Source organism: Lithobates pipiens, unplaced genomic scaffold, assembly GCF_037356315.1.
Source record: "Lithobates pipiens isolate NorthernLeopardFrog02 unplaced genomic scaffold, aLitPip1_a1.2 Scaffold_18, whole genome shotgun sequence".
Taxonomy (NCBI): Eukaryota; Metazoa; Chordata; class Amphibia; order Anura; family Ranidae; genus Lithobates; species Lithobates pipiens.
Window position 1 is genome coordinate 526,720,304 of NW_027507758.1, and position 16,260 is coordinate 526,736,563.

The window sequence follows — 16,260 nt, forward strand, 5'->3', positions numbered from 1 at the left end:
GGATGTCAGTAGACTCCCCACCCACCTCTGCACTCCCCTTGTCAACATGCATTTTCTCCTGTCTATTTCTTACACTGAACTTCTGCTATGATCACTAACATCCAGTCAAAACCCAGAAAAGTCCCCACATGACTTCAGCATGCCAAATCATGCTGAGGTGTGGAACAGCCAATCCTTGCTCTTTTTTTTTTTTTTTGAAAGCCTGTGGCATGCAAAACACACTCAAAAACTCACCCGGTGCATAAAAAATGTGCACACACATAAAGAGTGACACAAAAAAGTGCAGACGGGTACACAAGCCCTCTAAAATCAGAGGGCCTTGTCCTGAATCCCCCGGGGCGTTAGGCTCCTGACAGGGACAAGGACACTTAAAACTTGGTCTTCCTGGCCAAAACCAGTCAGACCCTGTTCTTTGGAAGGTCTGCTGAGACAGACCCACCCAAATACTAGGTGAGGGTCCCCCGAAGGAAGACCCCAACCCTAAGGAAGAGGGTGAGCTAAGCCAGAAGGCCATGTCCACCCCCTCCCCAGACTTTCAGGACAGGCCCTGGGACCTGTGACCCTACTTATCACAGCAAACGTGCAAAGTGACAAAACAAGACGTGACAAACATGCACTAAAATAAATAAAAAGTGGGGAAGGGATAGTGGTGAGAAGAGTAAAAAAATGGCCATTGTGTAAAACAATGACAGGGCCCTCCGGCCAGGAATAAAAAATTCCTCTGGTCCCAGCCAAAAGGCCCGGCCCAAGAGGCAGGTGTTAAAAAAGCGTGCTATTGGTGCAGTGCCCTTGGTGCCCAAAATCAATGTGACCCTCACTCACAGTGATTCTTAGGCACCCCTGGACTGCCACTATAGGAGCACATACTCCAAAGGCTTTCAAGACCGCCCTGACCCACAGTCCGGACCACAGCAGCCCCCACCCGAGGCAGGAAGGCATGGAGATCAGGAAGCTTGATGAGAGCCCTTGACCATCAGGCTCCACCGTCGCTTCCCTCACTCCTACCTAATTACATTCGGGAAGTACTGACCGCTCCTCCCCACCCATCAAGGAGGAGCAAGCGTTCCAATTCCCGAAAGACTGTCCAGGGCTAGAGCCATCCCAATCCAGGTCAGAAGGCCAGGTACTCGACCCTCTGGATCAGACCAAGAGCAGCACCCATCCTCACCAGGAGCACCCTTCCAGACGGCTCAGACTCTACCATACATCGGCCCCCAGGTAACTGTTGGGCGGCACGACGTGGCCCCTACCAAAACCGTCCTTCCAGATGCAAATTACGCCATCGGAGAGTGCTGACCAAACCCTCTCGAATAGGGATGGAACAGCGCCTCCTTTGGCAACTGATAAGAACAGATACTACACTTGATCTTAGCGAAAAGGCCGAGGAGCGACAGCCAATCCTTGCAGAGCAGCAGAAGAAAGGAGTGGGGGTGGGAATTAAAAAGTAATGCATGTCTTAGGCTAGTGCATGAGATATATAAATCACCTGTCACTCACAGCAAGGGGGAAGAACAGACAAAGATTTCACAGTTTGTCCATTTTATTTCACTGAAAAAAGATATGAGGATTGCTCAGAGCTGGATTAACTCTTTGTGGCAAGACTGGGCACAGCTGATCTGAAATCCCATACTTTATATTGTGCCAGACAAAAAAATAAATTTTTTGGGGTTTACATCCACTTTTAGGCTGGATTCACACCTATGCATTTTTTGTGCTTTTTGCAGATTTGCACTACCGTCCATTTAACATGGTCTTCTATGGAATACATTCTGTAGTGCAAATGTGCAAAATGCAAAAAGCACTAAAAATGCATAGGTGTGAATCCAGCCTAAATATAGGTAAGTGTTGGGAGATTGAAGTGCCAAGAATCCCCCCTTTAACAAGGCATAAAGAATAATTTCTTAAAAGATGCCATTGAAATCTACAAAATGCTGCAAATGATTTGGTATGTGTAATGTAGCATAGCACGTTGGGCTATAGTTTCAGATGGGTTGCGGATTAAAAAGTTTAGGTTTACCACAAATAGTAGAGTTGTAATCCTGTCAAAAAGTTCTGTACTGGCCCCATATAAGCTACCAAAAGTGAAAGTATACATAAAATGCAAGCCCCATAAAACATTTTCTTGAATGACTCCAAGAACCCTGAAAGCCAGGAAGAATAATATGAAAATTCGGACTTCTCCGGGTAAAGTTGACCTCACCCATTTCATCTTCCACGCCTTAATTTTGGTTAGTTCAGACACCATATTGGATAACAATCTCACACTCAGGTTATCCCCATGAAAAGGGACAATCTCATCTAGGTTCATTGTTAAATTCTAAGGCCGCGTACACACGGGCGGACTGTTCGCCCAACTTTGTCCGCTGAACAGTGTTTGGGCGGACAGTCCGCTCGTGTGTGGGCTTTCAGCGGACAGTTTCAGCGGACAGTTGGACGGACAAGGTTTTTCGGAATTTCCGAAAAACTGTCCGCTGAAACCTTGTTTGAGCGAACAGTCCGCCCGTGTGTAGGCTTGTTCGTCAAACAAAGTTGCGCGCATGCTCAGAAAGGATTTTCACGCCGAAAGCTATAATGCAGTGTATAGGACGTCGTATTTTTCGTCCCGTCGTACGTGCCGTTCACGTCATCGCGCACGGTTTCAGCAAACTGTTCGTCCGTCGTGTGTGGCCATGTCCGTCCATGCTAAGTTTGAGCGGACTGTTTGCCGAAACTGTTGGACGGACAAAGTTGGGCGAACAGTCCGCGCGTGTGTACGCGGCCTTATAGCTTTTGTTTAGGAGGAGGTGTTTTCTTGGTTTTCAACACAAATGTGTCCTTAGTGGGAATTAAGCTCGGTACCATGGTGGTGCAAGCCAAGAGTGCTTCTAAGGTAAAGTATATTACACGGTAGGAAGTCATCATATGCCAATATTTTTCACTCTACATTATTTTCCAAATCAAGCAAGGATGAGGAGGAACTTAGGGGCTGATTTACTAAAGGCAACTACACTGTGCGCTTTTCAAGATACAGTTGCAAGTGCAATGGCTCCAGAGCTTAGTAAATGAGGCAAAGCTTCCCTTTGCAAAGAATACAGGCATACTCCACTTTAGTACATAAACCTCATTGTGTACTTGAAAGCTGGAAAGTGCAAAATCAGGCTCACTTCTGCATAGAAACCAATGAGCTTCCAGGTTTATTACCAAAGCTTAAAGTGGTTGTAAACCCTTACAAACCACTTTGACCTACAGGTAAGCCTAGATTAAGGCTTACCTGTAGGTCCAAGAAATATCTCCCTATAAGGTTTAGGAGATATTTGCACGAAGACGGGCACCGCTGTCTACGGCGCATGCGCCGTATACAGCGGCGCGCAGGCGCGCTGAGCGTGGCATCCTCGATAACGAAGATGCCGCGCAATGCCGCGCGTCTCGGCTCCCACGCGAATGACAGCGGCGGAGCTGCGAGACCCACCGAGAAGATGGATGCGGCGGACTACACGGGACAGCGGTGACTTCGCTGGCTCCTGTGTCAGGTAAGTGACACATAACGGGCTACTATGTGATGCATAGTAGTCCATTATGCTTTGCCTTTGCAGGGAATGAAAGAGGAAGTAAACTCATCAGGGTTTACTTCCTCTTTAATTGAACAAGCTGCGGTTAGAAGCTCATTGGTTTCTATGTAGAAGTGAGCCTGATTTTCCACTTTCCAGCTTTAGTTAATAAACCCCATTGCATACTTAAAAGTGGGGTATGCCTGTACTCAATCAGATGCAAGGGAGGGAAAAAACAGCATTTTGCTTGCACATGATTGGATGATGGAAGTCAGCAGTGTGCAACTGCACTCTGCAAAGTGTACATTTTGCCTTTAGTAAATCAACCCCTTAGTTTTAATCAGGCTGCTTATTGAATGGTTGGATGGAAATTGCTTATGCTGCACAGGCATTAGCCTATGTAGATGCACATTTAAAAGGAATAACTCATTTCCCAACATTTCTCAACATTCTGGGTAACATGTATCCAGCTCCGTAGACTGTTCTATTAACCTCCCTGGCGGTACGATTATTTCGGATTTTAGGTGCTAAAAGCGGTACCATTATTTTGCATGAAAATTTGGCGTTTTATATTGTAGTCCTGTAATTCTTAGGAATAACTCTCTTAAATCTGTCCAAACCAGAGTCTAGCAGACATCCCGGGTATGATAAAGTTTGAAAAATGAAATCATAAATTATAATATAATAAATAACTATAAATAATTATACCAAATAATAATATAACAATAATAAAAATTATTCAATAATGTAATCAAATCAAAAACGCTGAAATTTGCTCAGTTGCAGAATTGTCACTGTCATTACTTTTCAGTATTTGATGACGGATCTCCCCACAAATCACTATCGCTCAATTCTGCAAGTGATTACAATTTATTATCGCTGTTTTCTAGCTGGTCTAAAACCATTTTTGATGTAAAATGACAGTTTGGTTGCTATGGACAATCTCCAGTTTCCAGGCATAAAGAACAGTTTTTATTATATAAATCTGCATGCAGGACACTGGGCAGACCACTAGGGACAAAGGGGATGTGAAATATTTACATACAGCAATGTAATCTGTAAGATTACATTACACTGTATGTATACTGTGTGTTTCACTTTTTGAATTTGGCGCCGATCTCCGTCCCCATGCGTCGCAACGCTCGCAGGGCACGGAGATCGGCTCCGTGATAAATCGAGCGAGGCACGGCTCGCTCGTACAGTGGGGAGACAACGCTGGACCCGAAGGAGAAGGTAAATAAACCTCCTCCTGGATCCAGCGATGCGGTCCCGAGTCTGGCTCGGGGTTACCGCTAATGGTACAAAAATTCCACCCCGAGCCAGACTCGGGAAGACCGTCAGGGGGGTTAAAGTGGTTGTAAACTCTTACAAACCACTTTGACCTACAAGTAAGCCTAGATTAAGGCTTATCTGTAGGTCCAAGAAATATCTCCAAAACCTACACGGTTTAGGAGATATTTACAAAAAGACAGGCACCGCTGTCTACAGTGCATGCGTTGTAGACAGCGGCGCGCAGGCGTACTGAGCATGCCGCTGCTATCTGTGATATGCCGTTAGTGGTGGCTCCCGTGTGCATGCGCGGGAGTGACGTCATCACTGCTCCGGCCACTCACAGCAGCGATACCCGGAAGAGGATGGACGCTCCGTGCTACAGGGAACATCGGTGACATCGCTGGCTCCTGTGTCAGGTAAGTGACACATAATGGGCTACTATGCGATGCATAGTAGCCCATTATGCTTTTACCTTTGCAGGGAGACAAAGAGGAAGTAAACCCATCATGGTTTACTTCCTCTTTAGGTTTGCACTGACAGTGTGATTTGAATGCAATGAGGTGAATGCGCAAGGATTGCGAGGTTTCCCACGCTGCTTTAGTGCGAGCCATCCATTTGCATCTTTTATAACTCTTTGGAGTTCAACTTTAAGTGCTTATTTTGCAAACTCTAGATTTTAGATGATTTGTTATACATTAGCGGGAAGCATCATGGTGAAGCCAGATGGAAAAACCCCATGACTGCAGAGTTTGTCACGTGGATTTTATTAAGCCCACCTAAAAATGGCATACACTTGATTGAACCCTGTTGTAGTGCCTCTGGTCAATGGGCCCGCTACCTCCGATTGTGTGTGATGTGTTCTCTGTCTGAAGGTCACTGCAGCTCTCTGTCTCCCATTGGAAAAGTAACATTCCTGATAGACGTAAATAGGGAAGTATCATTGTCATTCGCAGACACATCGGCCTTGTGTCCTATTCACTGTGCTCCTCCTACGTCCTGGTAATTGACTGTACCAGCCAAGGACTGACTTTTAAAGTGTTATGTGATAAGCCTTCAACGCCAAGGTGCTGAAATCTCAGCCTTCATTTCCTTTTTGTAAACTTGCTTTTTGATCCTTTGTTCCCAGGCTCAGGCAATTAAGCAGCTAGTGTCAAGCTTGTGTCTATACTATTGTGCACCCTGTCTGTAGACTGCCTGCCTACAAAACTGCAGGTATTTGAATTGCACTCTGTCCTCCTCATAGCTGCTCCTTTGATGCTGCTCTATTGCTTGGACAGTGATGGTTAGGTTATTGCTTTTGAAGCAGGAACACTGGGGTATGGTGACAAAGATGGCTTTTTCTCAAAGGGAAACAAATAAAACTGCCAAACTGCACATTGCCTTATAGGGCTATTATAAAGGTATGGGGTACTTCACTCTCTTAATCAACCTTGACTATTTTTTAATCCTTTTGCTGCTAGAATTGGTAAATTGATACCCAATTATATCAGATTTACTTGTTTTAAACTTTTTGGTTGCAATGCCTAGGCAATTGATGTCATACATCCCAGGAGTCTTCAGTAGGGAAGGAGGGGTTTTCTCCGCTATACACACCCTCTCCTGCTTGCATGTCTAAGCTAAGGGCAGATAAATTCCAATAAGTAAATGCTACATGAGTCCCCTGCCCTTACTCAAGATCAGTGGTCTCCAAACTGCGACCCGGGGGCCAGATGCGGCCCTTTTCTTGCTTTTATCCAAACCTTGGGGCACTATTTCATCCACTGATACTAACAATGGGGCCCAATTCCTCCTAAAGACACCAACAATGAGGCCCAATCACACCAATGATGGGGCACCATTTCTCCCAATGACACTAACCATGAGGCCCAATGACTCCAATGATAGGACAGTTTCCCCCAACACCAATGAAGGGGCACAATTTCTCCCACTGACACCAGAGATGGGGCATTTTTTTTTCCCCAGTGATGTCGGAACCTTTTCTACTTCCAGTTGCACAATCCGGCCCCCCCCTAAAGTCTGAAGGACAGTAAACTGGCCCTTTGTTTAGAAAGCTCAAAATGGCCATGGCCAGAAATGCTGGGGGGTGTTTTTCAAAATGATTTATCAACAAAATAAAGCATGGAGATATGAATGGATTGAGAGTTTGCATTGAATATTACAAATAAGTTATTATTATACAGGATTTATATAGCGCCAACAGTTTGTGCAGCGCTTTACAATATAAGGGGAGACAATACAGCAACAATACAATGAATTCAATACAAGATGGCTAGAAGGGCCCTGCTCCTGCGAGCTTCAGGCTTCATGTACACGGGATGTTTTTACAACCTCTCCTTAACGAATTAACTTGACAGATAGTAACCCACGTTTTAATCACCCATTTTGCTGCGTTTACATGCCGCATTTAGAGGTGTCTTGCCATGTTTACTTTTTTTTTTTTTTTTTATCTATTAAAAAAACAAATTTTTTTTTCAAAATAACCAAAAATGAAAAATGCCTGCGCGTGTTGCCGAGTTTCATTTACAGCTGTTTTTCCTTTATGGTTATTTTGAAAAAAAAAAAAAAATTTAGAAGCGTTTTGGTGCTTGAAATGCCTCTAAACTCAGCTTCTGAACCAATTTTTTGTGCGTTCCAAAAAAAGCCTCTAAACTCAACTGCCTAGAAACGACTGTAAACAACCCTGTGTACATGTACTGATAAGATAACATAGAGGAGAGTTCAGAAGCAGTTGAAAAAAATGCCCAACTGCTCCTAAACGTCTGTTTACCAGCAGCAATGTACATGAGGCCTAAAGCCCCGTACACACGATCGGACTTTCCGACGGGAAATGTTGAATGTGAGGTTGTTGGCGGTAAGTCCGACCGTGTGTATGCTTCATCGGACAATTGTTGTCGCACTTTCTGCCAACAAATGTTGGCTAGCAGGTTCTCAAATTTCCTGCCAACAAATGTGTGTTGTCGGATTTTCCAATCATGGGTACACAAGTCCATCGGATAAAAGTCCAAAGTACAAACACAGGAAGCAGAAGCGGTCGGTCTTATAAACTAGCGTTCATAATGGAGAATTAACATTCATGACGTGGCAAATTATGAAATCTCCAAATGCAGCGCACATTCTCTTCTTCTATAATGGGATAATAATGAAGCTGCTTTGCTGGTGATACCGATGGAGTTATTGCAAACTAATTTTCAAAGGCTTTTTTTTTTCTAGTGATATCAAGAATAATATTATTATTTTTATTTTATTTGGGCAAGTTACCACAACACCATTATCCTGTAGTTTTTAAGATCAAAGATACAACTATGTTGGTGTCCCTTGTCAATTTTACATTGTATTTTTTTAAATGTAACTGCCTACTCCCAAACTGTGATTTGATGTAAAACACATAGCCAAGTATTATTCTACACAATTGTTTTATTGTGCATTAAAAAAAGAAAACAAATAAAATTAGACATGCTCTCTGCCCATAGAACTTAACCAAAAAGTGCATTCTATGCATCCAAAAATATAGAAAATATACCAAATCAAATCATTATTCAACCAAAAAAAAATATCAAAGCAATAACTCCAAGGCCAATATAACACATTATCTCTTCCGATTCTTCAACATGTCTGGTTGAAAAACGGCCGTTCAGAAACGAACTGAAAAGCACAAAATGAATATGCAAAAAGAAAAGAGCTATTTAACACTCACCAAACTTCTACTAACACGAAATTAGCAGGAGCCCAAAGGGTGGTGCTAAAGAGCTGATAAACCACGTAGTATAGTGTCTTGTAGGTCACTACATTCGTAATTGTTGGCCAACATTTTTGTGACCGTGTGTATGCAAGACAAGTTTGAGCCAACACACTTCAGACAAAATTCCACGGTTTTGTTGGCGGAAAGTCTGATCGTGTGTACGAGGCATAAGAGTTAAATAGCATTTTTGGTATGTGGTGCTCAGATGAAGTGTAGTTACACTTTGTGTTCCATGATTTTTAGGGACAGTCCCACGTTTTCCTTATTAGTCCATTGAATGTTCCTGGTTTTCACATCTTACTGCCTAAACCATAAAATACCAATTCTTGCTGCAGGGTAGTTTAGGGCTATACTAGCAATAAAGACCTCATATACACGGATGCTTAGAGGCATAAATATGGTCCATTGTAAAAGCCTGACGCTTTTCCTCATCTAGGGAGCCTGAGGTGGCACGTACAGTAAGTGATAGAAGTGAATGGCTGTATGCGGCCATATTCGGGTATACACTGATGTTTTTGTGCACTGGCAGAAGCAATCGCACGTGTCTATCACATATTTCCTAAAGGCAAAACTTTTGTGTTTTTCTGGAATACGGATATGCAGAAGTGATTTTACACTATAGCATATTTTAAGCCTCAAACTAACCATAAGCATGAGGACTAAATTTGTTTGCTGCTGAAAGAATGACAGCTGATGTCTGGTGACCAATAGGGATGAGCTCGGTGTTCGACTCAAACGCATTTTCGAGTCGAACATCGGCCATTCGTCTGTTCAGCGAATTCAGAACTTTGTGAACCGTTCGCACCAAATTCGTGTGGCACAAATGACCCACAATGCACTACGCCATCGCAGTGCATTTCTGGCTCATGATTGGCCAAGCATGCATTGTGAGGAGAGCCATAATTGGCCACAGGCAGGATGGCTGTGGCCAATTATAGCTCAGGGGGTTTAGTACACGCCCCACACTATATCCGGCTACCAGCGCGGCGGCCTTGTGTAGTGTGTTTTTCGGCGTGCAGGGAAAGAGCTAGATAGGCAGGGACAATGTGTTCATTTCTCAGGCATCTTAAAGTTAAAGTGGGTGTTGTGTGCCTCCAGCACAGTATACACCTGTATCTACCCTTTATTGCTGTTTTTCTCTAATTAAGGCATCTACAGGAGTTAGTGGGTGTTGTGTGCCTCCAGCACAGTATACACCTGTATCTACCCTTTATTGCTGGTGTTCTATAATAAAGGCATCTGCAGGAGTTAGTGGGTGTTGTGTGCCACCAGCACAATATACACCTGTATCTACCCTTTATTGCTGGTGTTCTCTAATACAGGCATCTGCAGGAGTTAGTGGGTGTTGTGTGCCTCCAGCACAGTATACACCTGTATCTACCCTTTATTGCTGGTGTTCTCTAATACAGGCATCTGCAGGAGTTAGTGGTTGTTGTGTGCCTTCAGCACAGCACAGTATACACCTGTATCTACCCTTTATTGCTGGTGTTCTCTAATACAGGCATCTGCAGGAGTTAAAGTGGGTATTGTGTGCCTCCAGCACAGTATACACCTGAAGATACCCCTTATTGCTGGTGTTGTCTGTTGCATAATATCTTGCATATTAGCCTTTAAAAATAGCACTTTTGATTTCGAACGTTCGAGTCCCATAGACTTTAATAGGGTTCTAAAGTTCGTACGAATTTTAGGTTAGTTCGAAGGTTCTGGTGCGAACCGAACCGGGGGTGTTCGGCTCATCCCTAGTGGCCAAATAAATATTTGCCCATTTGCACTGTAAAAATAAATGAACACTAATGAAGTGTGTGCAATCATGTGCCGCCACTGCAATACTGTCACATTCATTCCCTGTGTACAGTACAGTTAGTGCCAAAAGACCGGTATTGAAACATAAAGTGATTGTAAACCTCAGAAATGAAATAGAAACAAAGCATATCCCTATATAGTGTGTATTTGTCTCAATTACATGCACAAAGTGTAATTTCTGTCTGCTGTTTCATTCCCCTGCTATAAGCATGAGTCAATTCTGACATGTTTTCCTGACACGAAGAGAAAAAAAAGGTGACAGGGGAGGGAGCTCCAGCTGATTGACAGCCTCAGCTCTCTTCCTGTGTGCTGTGTAGAGGGGTGGGGTTTTCCTTCCCTGCAATCAAAAGGGAAGCACCAGAGAAGGACATAGAATTGCTGCCAACATCCCCATGTTATATGGAAAACGAATAGTAACCCCCAAGTACAAAGTGGGACTTTAACCTCCCTAGGGGTATTCCCGAGTGTGGCTCAGGGTTACATTTCAGTACCATTAGCGGTAACCCCGAGCCACAGGGATTGCATTGCAGAATCCTGGTGCAGGTTAGTTACCTTGTCACCAGGATCCTGCGATGTCCCCCAGCTGTGTCTGTGGGCTCTGTCCTCTGCCCGATGCCTCTGTGTCCCGGGCTCCGTTCCCTGCGAGTGTCGCAATGCATGGGGGCGGAGCCCGGCTGCAAATTAGAAAAGTACACAAAACATAACACATACAGTACACTGCAATCTTACATTACTGTATCAAATCATTTCACATCCCCTTTGTCCCTAGTGCTTTGTCCAGTGCCCTGCATGCAGTTTTATGATATATACAGTTCTTTCTGCCTGGAAACTTGAGATTGTCCATAGTAACCAAAAAAGTGTCCCTTTACGTCAAAAGTGGTTTTAGACCAGACAGAAAACAGCGATAGTAAATTAGAACATTTGCAGAATTGATCGATGGTGAATCATGAGGAAATTCATTTTATTATTATTATATTATTATTTTTTATAATTATTTATAGTTATTTATTATATTGTAATTTATGGTTTTGTGTTTCAAACTTTATCATACCCGGGATGTCTACTAGACTCTTGTTTGAACAGATTTAAGTGTGTTATTACTAAGAATTACAGGCCTGTAATATAAAATGCCAAATTTCCATGCAAAACAATGTACTGCTTTGAGACGCAAAAATCAGACATTATCATACTGCCAGGGTGGCTACAGGAAACTTTGAGGACAACTAACACATTGCATAAAAGCATGAAATTTATTACATCTGTTTAAAATACATAGCACCATTACAAACATTAAAATGGTCATGTAACATTTTCATGACTATTTTACATGACCATTTTAATGTTTGTTTTGCTGCTATGTATTTTAAAGAGATGTAATAAAATTCATGCTTTTATGCAAATGTATTAGTTATAAGTTGCCTTTAACCTCCCTGGCGGTAATCCCGAGTCTGGCTCGGGTTGGGATTTTACTAACAGGAGCGGTAACCCCGAGCCAGACTCGGGAACGCTTCGCCGGATGCAGGGGAGGACACAGGGAGAGTTACTTACCTTGTCCCCTGGATCCAGCAATGCCCTCCGCGCTGTGTGATCAAGCTGTCCTCCGCTCGATTCACAGTGCCGAATGCCGCCGAGCTCCGTTCTCTGCGACGTTACGGCGCACGGGAGCGGAGAACGGCGGCAAATTAAAAAAAGTAAAAAGACACAAAACACACACAGCACTGTAATCTTACAGATTACAGTGCTGTATTAAAAAATACACACCCCCTTTGTCCCTAGTGGTCTGTGCAATGCCCTGCATGCACTTTTATATTATAAATACTGTTTTTTCTGCCTAAAATTTGGAGATTGTCCATAGCAACCAAAAACGGTCCCTTTTTCAGTGTTTTAGGATTTGATTACATTATTGAATAATTTTTATTATTATTTATTATATTATAAACTTTATCATACCCGGGATGTCTGCTAGACTCTGGTTTAAACAGATTTAAGAGAGTTATTCCTAAGAATTACAGGACTACAATATAAAACGCCAAATTTCCATGCAAAATAATTGTACCGCTTTTAGCACCTAAAACCAGACTGAATCATACCGCCAGGGAGGTTAAGGTCCCACTTCATACTTGGGGGTTACTATTCCTTCTCCTTCCCTCCAATCAGCTCTCAGATCTCTCCTCCATTGAGCTGTGCAGAGTGTGATTTCAGCTCTCTGTCCCCTTTTTCTGAACTCTCAGACAAACTATGTAAATTCAGCACTTTGAATGGATATAGAGAAGAGAGAACTGCAGATAAACAAGTACAACTTATGTTGGAGGATTTGTTTCATCTCTGTGTATCACCTAAGCCCAGTTACTTCACTGGGTATATGTAAGGGATTACATCCACTTTAAGCTCACCATATACCGTTCTATGCAAATTAGACAGCCAAGATTTGCTCTATCGATGGCCCTGTTACCTCCCTACCACCCTTCATTTGAATAATTGAAAGGTCCGGATGGAAAATTTTCAGCTGAACAGCCAAGGCCGCAGACTGTTAGAATGCAATAGGGACGGGGCTGTCTTTAAGGCAGGGCAAAAGGGGCAGCTGCCCTGGGCCCTGTCATTGTTGTGGGGCCCAAAGCAGCTGCCTCATACTTGCCAACTATCCTGGTTTAAATTCCCTTGTCCCTTGAAGCTTCAGTCCTGTGCTGTGTCCCAATATCTGCCCTGTTGTGTATGGGTGACTCACCCGCAGACCCTGTGTTTACATGTAAATAACTGGCATTCATATGTAAATAGCAGCGACATTCATATGTAAATAAAGGCAGCATTCATATGTATATTATGCCCCCCTGAGGTCATATCCACCATCACCTACACAGAATGCTGTCCATTTGGGAGGTAAAGGGGCATGCTTAAATGTCCTGCCTACAACTGTAGTCATTAATCACTAATCAGTGAGTCGTAATGTGTGCTGTGACCTCTAGCAACCAGTCAGTAAGCGGTAATGATATGCTGTAATCTCTGGCAACCAATTGCAATAGCTGCTTGATCTGATACAGTAAACTGATTTTGAGTGTAGCTGCTATGTGTTGTATGTCCCAGAGCAGGTGGAGAGCGAAATTGCATGGGGGGACCCCCAAGAAAAGTTTTGCCCAGGGTCCAATTAAAGACGGCCCAACGGGCACCTTTAAAATTCCAGCTGGGGTACACAAATCACAGCAGGTCAATCACTCTGCAGCTTGTCCATTTTGCAAACTTTGTGTAGTCATTTTAATGAATGGTATGCAGTTTGTGATTGGAGAAGGTGCAGATGAACAATATGATCTCTCCTTCTGCACCACAGCACTTTTAGTTATGTGATTTGTGGGTATCGAATACCATTTCTGGCTTGCCAGTGGGAATTAGGTTTTTCTGCAAGACAGTGAGCAGACTCATGCTGAGATGACCCTTTCTTAAAGATCGAACCTCTCTCAGTTTTAGATGGTGGAGGCCCCAGAGCATTCCATGGTGCAAAGAGCAACTGTATAGCAAGTCTGAAAAAATAAGGTTGGAAGGCGATAGGCAAAGGAAGTGAGGGGTAATGTAGAAGTAGGTTAAATGGATTAAGATGACAGTAGGAGAGAGATAACCCGCAATAACCTCAAAGATGTTTTCACCAAGTGAATATACTTTTCTGTATTTTGGTACAGACTATAGAGGCTTAGGCGAGGGCCTTGATATCATCCATTTAAAGAATCCACCACAACATACAAGGCCACCCACAACATCGCCTCCAGCTACATCACCGATCTCATCTGCAGATATCGCCCAAATCGTCCGCTCCTCCCAGGACCTCCTGCTCTCTTGTTACCTCCTCCCATGCTCGCACCCAGGACTTCTCCAGAGCATCTCCCATCCTCTGGAACCCCCTGCCCCAGTATGCCCTGTCCGCCTTTATTCGATCCTTGAAAACACACTTATTCAGGGAAGCCTACCCCATCTCTACCCAAGAACTGTACTTGAGTCCCCTCAATCAGATCATCCCCTGCAGCCAATACCTTGTGTACCACCTCCCCCTCTCTTTAGATTGTAAGCTCCATGAGCAGGGAGATCCTATTCCTTCTGTATTAAATGTATTGTAAATTGTACCATCCCCCTTTTATTGTAAAGTGCTGCGTAAACTGTTCACTATATAAATCCTATATAATAATAATATATGATATCATGCTGAGCTCACAAATACAAGTGGATCATCTCAGAACTACCTGAACTTGGTGCAGGTGTCATTGTCAGAACCAAAAGTGACGCAAGTGCACTTTGCACTATACATTAACAAGAGGTATTAAAGTACAGCTTTACTGAATCCCCCTAATATGTTTTGACTTTACTACATACCTTTTTTTTTTTTGCCATGACAAAGACAGCGCAAATCAGTCTGGATGGCCGGTTTGGTAAAAGCTCTTGACATAACTGGGACTAGTTCACATAGAGGCTTTGTGCCAGGGGTCATGGGTCACCTATAGAAAGCTCAGATAGATGGTGAGAAGCGCATTTCCCAGTGGCTCCATTGTCTGAAGTGGTCACTTGCCATGACTTATGTCTGCGGGCTTCAAAGAAACACTAAGCACGGTTATTTCACCCCTTCCCATGCCTCCTGCCTACATTATTGCTATTTGGTAGGAGTTAGAAGCTTTGTGAAAAGATTTGGAGATTAGCAGAGCTGTCCCACTTTATTGATATAGCGATTAGACAGGTGCAAGTAAAACAATGCTTCCCATATTTGTCAGTAACCATATGAATACCTCGACAGGCAAAATCCCTAGAAAATGGCTGCAGCCATTCAGCCACAACTGCACTGTATGATATACAAAAACCCACTAGAAGGGAAACTTGATGATGTAGTTATCAAAATAGGGTTCAACAAGTATGTAAGTGTAAAAATCCAGATTCATGCTAAACGTGAACCCTTGGGTTACCCTTGAATGCCTGCAGGCACCTCTGGTGCTGTCTTATCCTGAAAGAAATGCCAAGTAAACAACTTTTTTCTAACTGGTCTGATCACTGTTTCTCCTGATGTCCTCTGGCCAGCTTCCAGTGGCCATAGACTTCAAACTGAAGTTTTAATTGACAGGGTTAAGATGGTCATTTTTTGTCTTTAGCTACACAAATCCAATAGTTGGCAGTTGGCTGGTATGTTGCCTGTCTGCACTCTGCAGTGGTTTGTGGGAATGTATGCATGTCAAAATAACAACTTTTTTTTTTGTTTCAATGTTTTTATTAAAGAATCTGCATGTTACACATAAGGCGACATGGAGCCAAGTATCATTACACTCTTGAAATACAATGTTATCATTGGTATACAGATAAAATGCTTCCATGAATCAACTAGAATACGTAAAACTGTAGTAGATCTTTGAACTAAAAGGGAACGTGTGATTCTCCTGGAAGAACCTTTATGGAATTGTACTGTAAGTTCCACCGTGGGACTGGGTATATCGCCACGTCACCCATCGAGATCCAACTGTGCGTGGGTGGGGGCGTCACCTGCCTAACTTCGAGTTGCTATCTTGCTGGTCTCTTGGCTATGGAATGCTCACTACAGAATGTTTTAGGTTTTATGGATAAGTTCCAGTATTACTTTGGGTTCTTGGAGTAATGGCCATATACCAGAATATGTCTGTAAGACAAATGTATGACTATGGGGAAAAAGTAAGTGATGGAAAAGGGGGTGTGGAGAAGGGGGGGGGGTGTTTCTATAGATAGTTGTCTGGCTTGATTGTTAGGTAGCAAATCCTACCCCCCAGGTATGAGGAATCGGTCAGGATCCTACGGTAGTCTGTTGAATCTTTAACAACTTTCAGACCGGATCATTTTGCTGGCTTAAAACCAGACCACTTTTTGCGATTCGGCACTGCGTCGCTTTAATTGGCAATTGCGTGTTTCTGTGACATATTTTTTTCC

The 16,260-nt window shown here is 43.3% G+C and overlaps 1 protein-coding gene and 1 pseudogene across 1 annotated transcript in view; one reads left to right on the top strand and one right to left on the bottom strand.

Annotated features, from left to right (window-relative positions):
* Positions 1 to 16,260, top strand: part of GREB1 (growth regulating estrogen receptor binding 1) — a 233,680-nt gene that overhangs the window by 9,839 nt on the left and 207,581 nt on the right. The window lies entirely within an intron of this gene.
* On the bottom strand, positions 1,285 to 1,392 carry LOC143990657 (U2 spliceosomal RNA; annotated as a pseudogene).